Source organism: Aplidium turbinatum, chromosome 17 (genome assembly GCF_918807975.1).
Source record: "Aplidium turbinatum chromosome 17, kaAplTurb1.1, whole genome shotgun sequence".
Lineage (NCBI taxonomy): Eukaryota > Metazoa > Chordata > Ascidiacea > Aplousobranchia > Polyclinidae > Aplidium > Aplidium turbinatum.
The window spans coordinates 19,123,959-19,137,578 of record NC_137488.1 but is presented as its reverse complement, the minus strand read 5'-3'; the positions used below and the strand labels follow the sequence as shown (position 1 = coordinate 19,137,578).

The following is a 13,620-nucleotide window of genomic DNA, read 5'->3' as shown; positions in this document are numbered from 1 at the left end:
CTACAAAAAGGTAGAAAGGTCTAGAAATATCTTCTATCTTAAAATGCTCTTTTGCTCTTGCAGCCAGGTGTCTTGTGGACATACCTATGTAGCCTAGCCTACGTCATATTCATGTCACACAAACAAGTGAATTGATATATTGACGTCATCTTTGGTGTCGTCATCCAGGACAGAATCGTTGATTCGGTTTTTTGATGAAACGAGCTGTTTAATGTCGCCCGATCAACACCGAACGTTTAATTCCGCGCTTGCAAGAGACATGCCCGATAAATGTCATTTGCCTTTTTATAACAGTTCTTACCAGGACGCTAGAGGTACACCCCAGAGCGTCTCCACACTTCTTCATTGGTGATTTTATCAATCCAGTTTATTTTCATCATCCTCCGTATGAATCAAACTTTAGTAGGCTTTCAGTTAATTTAGTTTACAGTTAGCTACATCGATGAAATGTTTTTTTTTTTTTTTGTAGAATGTGAGTCTTGGGATTCTACGGACCAAATCAATTAAACTTATTTTTACTGCCAACGTTTTGAAGTTGTAAGCAACCATGTTAAAGTACCAGTAAGGGTAGATGACTTTCAATCATTAAAGTCAAAATAAGTCAACGAAATATGTTTGTGTTTGATAGTCTGCGTGATTAAATGTCTACTTCTTCTTTTTCTTGTTCACCACGCTGTAGACAGGCTCCGGTGACGTGGCATCATCTTTTATTTTTTCAACTGTTCCCTCAGACATCACAACACGATCTTTGATAACCTGATCGGATGTTTTAAGTTGAGTCTTTGGTTTACGTTGAACAACGGCGTACGTGGCGGACTGCGCTGTAGCATCATCTAGTTGTGTTTTTTCTTCGATCGCCATTCGGTTATCGCTCGCAATTTCACTGTTAGTGGCATAGGGAGATATAGTGTCTTCAGTTTGTGGTCTAAAGTGAATATTATCAGCAATGACAACACTTGCTGCACCGTCACTTTGTAGAAAAGGTGCATTTCCTAGCGAATTATGAAACGTTGCTACTTGAACCCCACCCTCGACATCTGTAGAGTTAGGTGATGCATTAGCCAATGTTTCCGCAACACTTCTGCCACAAACCAAGTTTTGTGGTTTTGCTTCTGAAACTACTTTACTCTTAATACCTGAAGCCTTCTTCCGCTTTCTTTTACGTACAATCACAATTATAATTATGACAAGCAACAAAATCACCACCCCAGCTAAACCTCCGAATAATCCTGAATAGTAGGCCGGTAAGCCTACAGTTTGGCTCTCACTAACATCGGTGTTGTACAGGCTTGGCAAGGTGGCAACCTTATGTCTCATCGCATTTGATCTTTGCGTCTTTGTTGATATTGTCATGACTCTACTGCTCTTTGCAAATTGAGATGTTTTTGTAATGATTGTGGACAATGACAGACGGTTATCTATCTCACACAGGAATGGCAAAGTTCTAATGCAAGATACAGCCTTAAAGGCAGACCTTGGCACAAACAATGCTACGCCATTGCAGCTTCCAGCAAAACTTCCATGTTCAATTGTTTTCCATTGAGCATCAAACACACTTCCATCAACCCACAAGTAAGGTTCGCCTGTTTGGTAGCTTCGTAGTCCCAGGATGTAATAGTCAGATTTTAGATTCCGCGATTTCGGGGCATTGTCTACTATCGCTTGAAATGTGTCATCGTCTTCTATGATAGCAAGATTCCCCGAATGTTCTTGTTGGCAAATGTCTTGAGCTTCATCGTAAGGTTCATTGTCTCGATGATAAAAATAGGTTTTTGACTTAGTTTCATACCTTGACCACCTGGTCATATTGTCGTATTTTTTACAATCTACGTTGCTCAAACTCTGTATAAATTAAAAGTAACATTGATAGTATTTTTGTAAAGAAATAGTTAGCTTTGATATCAAAGTAAAATTGATCACACTTATAGCTTTCTAGAGCAGTGTCTGACTCATTCAGCGTGAGTGTTGTCAAAAATCTTTTGGGAGGCAAATCTCCCAGACTCTTTGCTAGCCTAGCCTATTTTGTTTTCGGACTTAAAGTTTTGCATTGTCCATTTTTCCTTGAATCTTTGATTTGTTGAAACTCCGGTGCTTCCTCATTACATTTTTTTCCAGATCCACTGTTGACTACAAGTAATAGGCAAGAGAACCTACAGGTTAATTTCAATAACTAGTCTTTAAAATCCGTTTGTCGAATTCAAGAAAATCAAAAACCCTGGGCCCAGGGGCGCCGGAAGCGGGGGGGCAGGCCCCCTGCCCTCAAAATTTCTCTGGATGGGGGGCAAGGGGGGCAGCAATGGTGCCCTTTTAAGGTCATTTGAGCTACTGCACATTTTTCAATATAACAATTTCTGCTATTCGCTTTTAGCTTAATTACAATCTTTCATTTTTGCCTCAAAATAATATTCACACACAAAATTCTGTATCACAGTAGGTTACATGATGCCCTTTCGTGCCATTGTTCTTTATATACCGATATGTAGTTCTTGTATCATTACTCGATAATGAGCTTAGGTCAGAAACATAATTTATTGAAATTTTACCTCTCCTATGCTTCTTCAATGACAGTTTTGTCACATCTATGTTTGATGTTACCACCAGCTGTGAAAATCAAACGCCAATAATTTGAGGCACCACTAACGACCGTTTTGTATTGCAGAGGGTCAAACGTAGGGCTGGATGGTCGGGTATTGTTGATGGCTGACATATGAGAAAAGAAAATGTTCCTCGTGGTCTTGGTTTTAGTTAGAAAAAAGATCTGAGTGATACAGAGTTGTAGGAAAGTTAAGGAATGGTATAAACGTCTTAGCATAGCAAAGAGTGTGAGAACCTAGAAGTTAAAATTGTTTAGAAGGAAAGAGTAAGTAAGCCGTTATGATAGGCCTATAGCGTCAAACTAGGAAAGGTGAATGCTGAACGCAGTTTAACGCCAGAAGGCGAGTAAATGACAAGACAACAGTTTAAACAACCGAATGTTTGCGACTATTCACAAACAGGTGATGTACACCATTGACTTAGAAGCTGTTGCAAATGAGTTCATTCGAGCAACCGACGCGCGTAAAATGTAGGCCTACTTTGGATTGGTTTGATTATCCCGCGAACACTTTTTATACTTTGCAGCAGATTGTGACGCTATGAACCTAAGATTTATCTTTCGTTTCTTCTTGTTCAAGCTATTTCACTATATTTCATTCATTTATCTTCATCTGTCTCACATTTCGATTTATATGGCTAATAGGGGGAAAACGATTAACGAACTGCTCAACATTATCGCTATATCTTATCTTAAAACTTTAAAAGTGCCCTTTTTCATAATTCTGCCCCCCAGTCAAAAATCGTTCCGGCGCCCCTGCCTGGGCCGTAATTGCGTGGGATTGTATCTTCGCTTTTGTTTGTTATGGGAAAAATTTATTGACCTAAAAATTGAACAAAATTGACTTTTTTGACCTAACCAATATTGAACTGAGTGAATCACTATTTTTTGTGTTTTATATTTGAAAGAAGGCTTCATAAAAAAAGAAAAGAAATATAGATCAACGAAAACACATTGAAATCTTCAACAGAACATATTAGACTTGTCTGAAGGCTAAAAGGCAAACAATTAATTCCACAATGGTTAGTTGGCTTTGAATCTTTATCCTGGGACTGACAAAGCCCTTGATAGGTTATTGCTGGTAGTTTCGCATAGGCTACTTGATAGACATTCTAGAGATGCTTACAAATTGCTACTTGAGAAAAACAATGACTCCCTCAATGAGAGAAGCAAAAGTGAAGTTAATCTTTAAAAAAGGTGAAAAAGAAAAGCTCAAAAATTGGAGACCGATCTCTCTGCTCAACACAAACTACAAGATCTTGAGCAAAATCCTCTCCAACAGACTCACACTCATGATCACAAACCTGATTTGTCCGAATCAGAAATGTGGACTGCCAAACCGCAGAATAGAGCATGTTACAATGAATATACAAGCTGCCCTGGAAGCTTCTCAAACACAACACAGGGACTTGTACGTCATGATAACTGACTTTGAAAAAGCTTTCGATAGAGTTAGTCACTCATTCCTCTATGGAATCTTGAAGAAACTCGGAGTAAAACCAATAATGATGAATTACCTGTCATTAATTTACCACAAAACAAAAAGCAAGATAGAAATCAATGGAGCTTTAACAAAACGAATAAACGTTAAAAGGGGCATACGACAGGGTTGTCCCCTCAGCATGCTCTACTTCATAATCTGTGCTGACGTTCTCACCCGACGCATAGAGAAAAACCATCTGATCAACGGTTTTCGCTTTTCCAAGCTGACAATCAAAATCCAGCAATATGCGGACGACACCACATTCATCACAAGAGACATTCCATCTCTCAAGAAAATCAACAAAGAACTAGCCATCTACCAGACGATGTCCGGCCAGAAAGTAAATCAGGGAAAGACCCAGATCCTGGCGTCCAAACCTGACCTGGCCCAAAGAGCTCAGCAACTCTTTCCAAAAGCTGCGATCTTGAACAACGTCAAGATCCTGGGCATCTGGCTAGGCACAAAAAAAACACAACTTGACAAGATGAACTGGCAGACCGCCATCAAGAAAACTCAAACGATCGCCAACATCCACAAACCACGAAGACTCTCCCTCTATGGAAAGATCTCGATCATCAACACTCTCTTGGTACCCGTCACTTTGCATCTCAGTAGAGTGCTGATGCCAACGAAACAACACATCAAAGAACTAAACAAAATCCTCTTCGACTTCCTCTGGTATCCTTCACCATTCGAACAGCTCCAGAGAAGCAAGACGTTTCCTCCTGTCAAAGATGGAGGCATCAACATGGTGGACATCCAATCAAAATTTCAAACAAGCCGCATCGACAGAATTCGCCACCTCTTCTCACTAGAAGACGCCACCGAAATCTGGCACGAATGGGCCATGTTCAATTCGAGTTACAGAATGAGACACATCAATCCTCATCTGTTCTCCAACAGCATTCCGCATGCCCCAATTCCAAACGAAATGTATGCGGACATCTTCAAGTCCTTTTGCAAACTCAAAGGCTTGAAACACGACTGGGAAAATACTTCCTACAAAAATATCTACATCAATCTGAAAACGCAAAATGAAAAGAAAATTGACAAGATTGATGAAAACGGAAAGAAGATTCCTTGGAATGAGATCCTCTTGAAAAACAAGGGAATCAAACTCTTCCTTCCACCTCACCTATCCTCCATGTCCTTTCGGATTGCACATGGAGGATACAAATGGGGAGATTTTAATAGATCAATACATTCCGACAGAAAAACAAACTGCAAATTCTGCAGAAAACCAGAAGACAATGTGGCCCACGTCCTCACCAAGTGCTCCTTTGCACAAGGAATATGGGAGCGCCTGAAACAACAATATCTTGACCTAACCAAGGAAGACATAGAAATAACAAAGGACGTGATCCTTTACAACCAACTCCCTGGAGGACAAAAGAACAACCCGATTCTTTTGACCATGATGAATGTCGCCAAGCACACCATCATCCAAAAGAAGAAATCTCTGGACATAGGCGACACATATATACAGGACACAAAACGGTCCACCATTCAAGCCCTGTGGGTGATCATGACAAAAACGAAAGACATAACACAAAAACATAACATTCCTTTGTCATCTGACATTTCTACTCCTTCCAAACCTCCTCCTACGGTCAGAAGAAAGAAGAAACAGTCGAGATCCACTCTTCAACCGCCCTCTCAGTCGTCCTCGGTGGTAGGGATGACTGATTGCAGCGGTGGATCTCACTAGCACAGTACGGTCGTAGATCATCTTTGAAGAAGCTTAGACAGCCAAGGGCGTAACAACCCACCTTTAACCCGTCCCTCTCACTCATCTACAACGGCCTGATGCCGGAAGAGTGATTGCAGCGGGAGATCTTTAACCGTCCCTCTCCGTTGTCCCACTCGCTCTGGGATGACAGGATTGCAGCGGCCCATTCCAAGACGACTCTGGGGTCAGCGAAAGCTACCCTCTCTCTGGCCGCTCCTCTCTGGCATCTCCGCCAAATGAGGTGTCAGACTGCGGTGGCCCGTTTTCTCCAAACAGGTGCCCTTCTTGAAGCGGGCAACAAGAAGATACACACACACAAACAATTTCAAATAAAATTAAAATTAACTCTCTAGCAAAATGCGCTAGACCTTGAGCTTGACCCGCCATCTCCTAGACTGCTCCAAGATCAGCAAGAGGAAAGTTGAGACAGGCAGATCAGCTTGAGGCAGCCACTAACCAAACATTTACATCCACAGATTACCATCTACCGCGGTGGGTCCCTTCGGTCGTAGTGAGTCCCTCGCCTCCCTGGTAGGTATCTTCCATGTAAGTATGGTGTGCCTGCTGAGTGTTTGGGTGTGTGGACGGCTCCCGGAGCGGACGCACTAATGATGAGACAGGAAACAAATCCATTCCATATGGACAATTTGTAAACCTGCAAGATGTAGTGGTATCCATCTTGAACTCTGAGCGTTGCGCAAAAATGAAAAAAAAAAAAAAAAAAAGGCTACTTGAGTACTTGTAGAGGCTTTTGACTCAGAGCCCGTTACCGAGATGGGCAGTGTGAAACTTCCGATTGTTGAAATGTTATTGTCGAAAAATTAATCCATTGACTAGATGTCGCTGAATGGAAAGCAGTCCTAAAATGCGTTGCTCAAGTGTACACACCGAGATTCGAACCAGGGCCACGTGATCTTGATTCAAGCGCTTTACCAGTGAGCTAACTGGGCGGACATCACGTCGTTCGCCAAAGACAAGAGTTGAACTGTTAGTTTTATACTATGTTTCACATTTTCGGCATTATAAGGGAGCTACTGCGAATGGGGTTCTTTTTAAGAAAAGAACCCTTTAGGGGGTTCTTGAAAGAACCAATACAGGGTTCTTTCAATAACCCCCAAAGGGATTTTTTTCTTAAAAAGAACCTTTTTGAGGTACTATAATGAACCTTCTGAACGTTCGATAAAATACCTTTTAGGTTTTTTTCTTATTTAGTACCTTTTTGAGGTACTATTATGAACCTTCGATAAAATACCTTTCAAGGTTTTTTCTTATTTAGTACCTTTTTGAGGTACTATTATAAACCTTCGATAAAATACCTTTCAAGGTTCTTTTCTTATTTAATACCTTTTTGAGGTACTATTCTGAAACTTCTGAACGTTCGATAAAATACCTTTCATGGTTTTTTTCGTATTTAGTACCTTTTTAAGTTACTATTATGAACCTTCGATAAAATACCTTTCAGGGTTTTTTCTTATTTAGTACCTTTTTGAGGTACTATTATGAACCTTCGATAAAATACCTTTTAAGGTTTTTTTCTTATTTAGTACCTTTTTGAGGTACTATTATGAACCTTCGATAAAATACCTTTCAGGTTTTTTTTCTTATTTAGTACCTTTTTGAGGTACTATTCTGAACCTTCTGAAGGTTCGATAAAATACCTTTCATGGTTTTTTTCGTATTTAGTACCTTTTTAAGTTACTATTATGAACCTTCGATAAAATACCTTTCAGGGTTTTTTCTTATTTAGTACCTTTTTGAGGTACTATTATGAACCTTCGATAAAATACCTTTTAGGGTTATTTTCTTATTTAGTACCTTTTTGAGGTACTATAATGAACCTTCGATAAAATACCTTTCAGGTTTTTTTTCTTATTTAGTACCTTTTTGAGGTACTATTCTGAACCTTCGATAAAATACCTTTCATGTTTTTTTTCGTATTTAGTACCTTTTTAAGTTACTATTATGAACCTTCGATCGTCGTCGTTCGTATGAAGCAGAAAGTTTGTGATCAGCCGAATGGAAGGACTTGGAGCCAACTTTTCGTCAGATCGTCAATTGTGCGGAGGCCTGTTATTCCATTGGGAGGGGAATAGATGGGACACCCAAAGATGATGTGGTTAGCTGTTTGCTCCGTCGCACCGCACTGACAAGCAGCAGAGTCCCTTATGCCCCAGCGTGTCAAGCAAGCATTGAAGCGGCCAACTCCCGTTCTTATTCGGTTCAGTGTCACCCACTCCCTTCTCTGAAGTTCAGAACCAAGTGGGAGTGAAGAGGCAGGAGAGACATCGAATAGAGTGAGGCGAGACTTTATTTTTGGCACAGTGCTCAATTCCTCGGACCAGGCATCTGACGTGCTGAAATCAGCGGGCTGGAGTTTTGCAGCATGCCTTACAAAAGGGCGCCGTGATGGTAGGCGATAAGGGAGCTACTGCGAATGGGGTTCTTTTTAAGAAAAGAACCCTTTAGGGGGTTCTTGAAAGAACCAATACAGGGTTCTTTCAATAACCCCCAAAGGGATTTTTTTCTTAAAAAGAACCTTTTTGAGGTACTATAATGAACCTTCTGAACCTTCGATAAAATACCTTTTATGGTTTTTTTTTTATTTAGTACCTTTTTGAGGTACTATTATGAACCTTCGATAAAATACCTTTCAGGTTTTTTTCTTATTTAGTACCTTTTTGAGGTACCAACCTTCCTATGGTTCCAATAGACACCTTTAGATAAACTTACAGTGCTATAACTGATGCTTAAGGTCAAGGTCGCGGGAAGTAGGGGTGCTCAAGGGGCTGCAGCCCCCCCTAGAGAAAATTCAGCCCCCTCTGGAATTTTTAATAATTGCTTCAGCCCTCCCTAGAAAATTCTGACAATTTAAGGTAGGCCTACATAACATAATTTCAGAAATTTTTTCGAACACTAATTGCTACGATGAATCGAGTTCTTGTTACGTGTTGCGCTCATCATTTGCAATAAAGAGTCGTCAATCACAGGGAGCTATACCTCTCAGTGGCGTTGCTAGCCACCTTCCCTACTAACACGGCGGTACATCGTTTATTGGACATCATTCTGCAATATTTACATTTCATGCGTAGGTTACTTCTGAACATTACAATAATACATGATATTGCTTTGTCAAGTCTGACCGACATGACAGAAGATACCGTAGTGCAGCGTTTCTTAACCTTTTCTGACTTTAGCACCCCTGTAAACAGGCCTGACCAGTCTAGCACCTCCTAACTATCGTTGACATAAGACTACTACAGTACCGACTAAAACTTTAGTACAGGCCGAAATTTTAACATGCCTTCAGATCGCTGGAGATATATTTTGTAGCCTAATGAAGTCTCTTGTTGTTTAACAAACTGAGCAGTTGTTTTAACGAAGTTGATTCAGGATTTGGTATTTGGCTTTCATTCACCAACAGAAATTCAATTATAACCATATGTAAGTGAATCAACTTTCTTAAAACAACAGCACCGTTTGTTAGGCGACAAAATATACAAAATATACCGCCAGTGATCTAATAGCATGTCAAAATTTCGACGCCGCCATTAAACTTTGGCCTGCACTATTGAAAGGAAAGCGAAGTACAAATTGATCATTTTGTTTATCCTTCAAAACTACTGTCGTCATTGGTGATAAAAGAAATAGGAAAACCCAGAGAATAGTAAAAGAACATGGACAAACTTAAGCATATTTAAGTTACCCAGCTGGGTATCTAGGCCTAGTTACACATGTATCAATATGATTTCTGTTGTTGCTTAGGCTATGTGTGACCAATTTCTCTATTCGAGGCTTCGTGTTTGTCAAAGCCACTCTCATATCGTGGAGCAACCCATGCTGAAGGCGGCTCCGGCCAATTGTTTTGATTTGGAGCATGGTGGAGAACGCCTTTTCACACAGGTAGTTAGTCGGAAATGGGACGATCAATTCCATTGCTGCTCGTGCCAATGCAGGATGTGCTGTCAATTGGTCACACCAGAAATCAGCAAGCGGAAGGACGAAAGTTTGTCCCACAACTCTGATTCACCTGCATGTCAATCATAGCTTCTCCTTTAGTCTATTAGCCTATGATCACTCATGTCTGCCAAGAAGGCTGCTGTATCCACTCTGGATACTTTGCCATGGTGGTTTCTAGAAGCGAGAGGTGAGCAACAATATTACAACAAAACACCCACCAGATAAGTTCGCACAATCTACTCAAGATCAATTTGAGTATTTGACTGGGAGATGACTACAATGACAGCAAATCATATAGGCTACTTCGAAACAGCAATCATTGATATGACAACTGCTGATACTGGCAGAATAACAAAAAAATGCAGAAAATTAAAATGGCATTTTTTGATATTATACTGCATGCATTTAGCACCCCCTACAGTCTATTCCAGCACCCCCAAGGGGTGCTAGCACCCCCGGTTAAGAAACGCTGCGTAGTGCAATGAGAGGAAACGCTCGTGCAAACATATTCGGCTTGGTAAAACAAGCACGCACGACGCGGCTTTATTTTGCGATTACCTGCAGCAGGGAAGTTTTTCAGCCAGCAGAAGCCGTCGCAAGACAGCTCCAAAGATCTTTGCTTCTTCAGCTTTGGAATCAATCACCACTCTCCGCGAACGGATCAAAAATTTCAGAAAAGATGAATCCGTTTCCAAGCTTATGGAAGCAGCGAACGTCTTTGCGTCTGTCAATAACCTAAAGACGCCAAAGGATCCCCGAGTGAGAAAAACTCCAGCAAGATTTCGAAACACAGAGGAATCGGATGCTTTGTCGTCTGCGGGAGAAGGAGCGTAGAAACGGCAATACATCGAAGCCCTTGATTTGGTTCAAGCTGAGCTTGATCGAAGATTCGACCAGGCGGATCTGCTTACAGCAGCCAACAGAGAGAAGGTCCTTTTGATCTATGCAAACGGTGAGGAAAGATCTGATACTGAGATCAGCTTACCCAATGCCATCAGAAAAGATAGCCTAAAAACGGAACTTAGCCTACTTTGCTCAGCGATGTTGTAAGTGGAAAAACCGCAAACTCCGTTCAAAAGGTTGCTGAGATACTATTGCAACTAAACCCTCAAACACTAAATCTTTTCAAAGAAATGCGAAAATTCGTGGAGCTCTGCTTTTGCCTCTCGGTTTCGGTTGCATCATCACAACGTTCTTTTTCTGCTCTAAGACGCCTGAAAACGTGGTTGAGAAGCTCAATGACACAAAAACGACTTACGGTAGGCTACTCATCTTGCGTTGATGCTTGTCCACCAAAACATTTTGGACACTGTTGATGTCAAAGAACTTATGACACAGTTTATAGAGAAAACACCTGAGCGAAAATCAATCTTCGGAAGCGCGTGAGAGCTCATTTCTACAAGCTGTCGTTTTCATATAACTTTCTAATTTGTTCGTTTTCATTTTAATTTCCTGAACAGCTGCTTTGCTGTTTGCCGTTCTTCATTTGTTACAATTTGCAATGTGTGTGTTTTAGCGTCGTTTTTATTTTTTTTATGCACAGGAGGAGACCGAATGCCCAGTTGTAAATGTTCCCCATGTAAGGGGGGTCTGGGGGGCGAAGCCCCCCAGAAGCTGACAACACTACGACAGCTTCAGCCCCCCCTAGAGAAAAATAGTTCCCGCGCCACTGCTTAAGGTTTTATTGAAATAGACGGTTACAAAGCAAATACCTTCACAAAACACGATTATCAAGAAATCGTGTTTTGTAGAAATGAACAAGTGTGAAGAAAACGAAAAACGATGAAGCATTTTTATTCTTTACATAGGACGATAAAAAAATACAGACCACAACAACTACAAAAATTACATAGGATGATCGATAGCTTTTAAAGAGCGCAGAAAACGTACTTGCAACAACGAGATACCGGTACACGTTTTCTAATCTCCTAAATACCTTCCGAGCATCCTGTATAATCACTGCCCATTACAATTTATTCACAAAACGCAATACCTTGCTTGTTACCTCCGCATCTAAATGTAAAATGTGGGTAGACAAAAAAGACAAGGTATGCTTAATGGATTTGGGGTAGTGGATGTTAAACACCCAGTAAGTACTCATCAGCACGGCCAGAGCATCCACTAAATTATCCATGCCAATTACTTGACACCCGTCAACCATGACAGTGAAGCCATCTTCTTCTTCAAACTGTATAACCGGATATGTTGATTGTGGATTCTATAACAAACAATAAGCATATATATCAACTCGATGGCCAACACAAGTGCAGGCTTTGAGCAACATTCACTTCACCAAACAAATAGCCTACAATGGGTGGGAGACACACAACCAAGGGCCTTTTACTTGGTATCACATTTAGCGATTATCAATCAAGTGCGATGGCTCGCCATGCAGGACATCAGTAATGTTCTTAATCAACTTTTACATTCTTAATTAGCTGAATTATAATCACCAATTGCCGTAACAAAGCATGCATTGAAAATTGATGCTTATTGCATTGGTTGTGATGTAGCCATGATAACTCTCATGAAAGAGTGACGGTACCGTGAGTAGCCAGCTTGGATTAAACTAGTTGTTCTCTAAAACATGAACTATTATCTATTAATTAATAGTTGCTATACATACTGTACGAACTAAAAATTAGGGAGCGTTCAACGTCAATCGGTAACTGGGGAGGGTACCTGAAAGTTGATATTGGAGAAGGGGGTGAAAAGCTGGGTGACGTCAATTGTAAACCCTTTTCCTCAAGCAAAAAAAGATAGTTTAAACTTAACTTGATATAATGAAAATGCAAGTTTAGTTATGTTACCTGTTAAGTTCAGAATGTCCGCCGGCAATTTCTGCTTTTTAACGTCCTGATAAAAACGGTGGTGGCTAGTTTCTGAGAGCAGTTCAACACAATCTTTTTGCACCAGACTGTTCATTTCTTCGATCATCTGCAAAGACAAAAACCTCAAATTAACCCTCACATACATCCACGATTTCTGTCACTATACAGTATAGGATATATTAAAACTCATAGTATAAACACAGGGTCAGTTGGATAATAATCCTTAAAGGCGAAATATATTTGTCAATTAATCAGGCTTCTGTGTTTATACTGTGAGTTTACTGCACTGAGCTAACAAGTTCCAGCAGCGATCGCCTGATAGTTGTCGCCTGATATATCTGATGTCAGCTAGATCCCAGTCACCTTACTAACCAGTACGTCACACTGGCTGTAGTCTTTAAATAGTGCCGTATATATATAAAAATGAACGTAATGTTCAACATACCCAAACAGCGGTTCCTAACGGCAAATATTTCGCTTGCAGATCCGCAACCGACATTTCGTTCCCATTGTGCAAACACGTGGATCGAGTGCGCAACATTCGGTCGCGAATCAAGCCGTTGTTGCGACCGCTCTCCCTCTTCGCCATCTCCCCTCTCAATTGTTTCAAATGACGCTCAATGTTGAAAGCATCTTCTATCTCGCCAACCAACTGTAAAACACAACAATTAGCACACACACAACCATAGATACAAGGTTTGCAGTAATAAGGTTTACAGTAGAGTAGACATTGACAGTTGACGGGTATCCAGATGCGACTGTTTCTGAAGACAATATTATAAATTGTAAATAGAAACAGAGAATTAACTGTTGTTTTACAAAGTATAAAGTTGTTGTTATTGTATAAAGAAGACCACGTTGCGTGATCACAAAACAATAGACGAGAACATTAATCTGACGTGAGAGGATCCTTAGAACACAACCTTTTAACCAGTATATCGCCAAAGTACGACATAATTAATAATATAAAGAACAGTATCTTACCAACTAATTGTAGCATACAGATCTTCACGAGTTGATTTCTGCA

The 13,620-nt window shown here is 40.5% G+C and overlaps 1 long non-coding RNA gene across 1 annotated transcript; it reads right to left on the bottom strand.

Annotated features, from left to right (window-relative positions):
- Positions 1-11,932: 11,932 nt before the first annotated feature.
- On the bottom strand, positions 11,933-13,106 carry LOC145786988 (uncharacterized). The gene is made up of 3 exons (XR_014291330.1): positions 13,039-13,106; positions 12,573-12,699; positions 11,933-11,980 (listed from the first exon to the last, which is right to left on the bottom strand). It is a non-coding gene; the product is annotated as an uncharacterized LOC145786988 (long non-coding RNA).
- Positions 13,107-13,620: the final 514 nt, after the last annotated feature.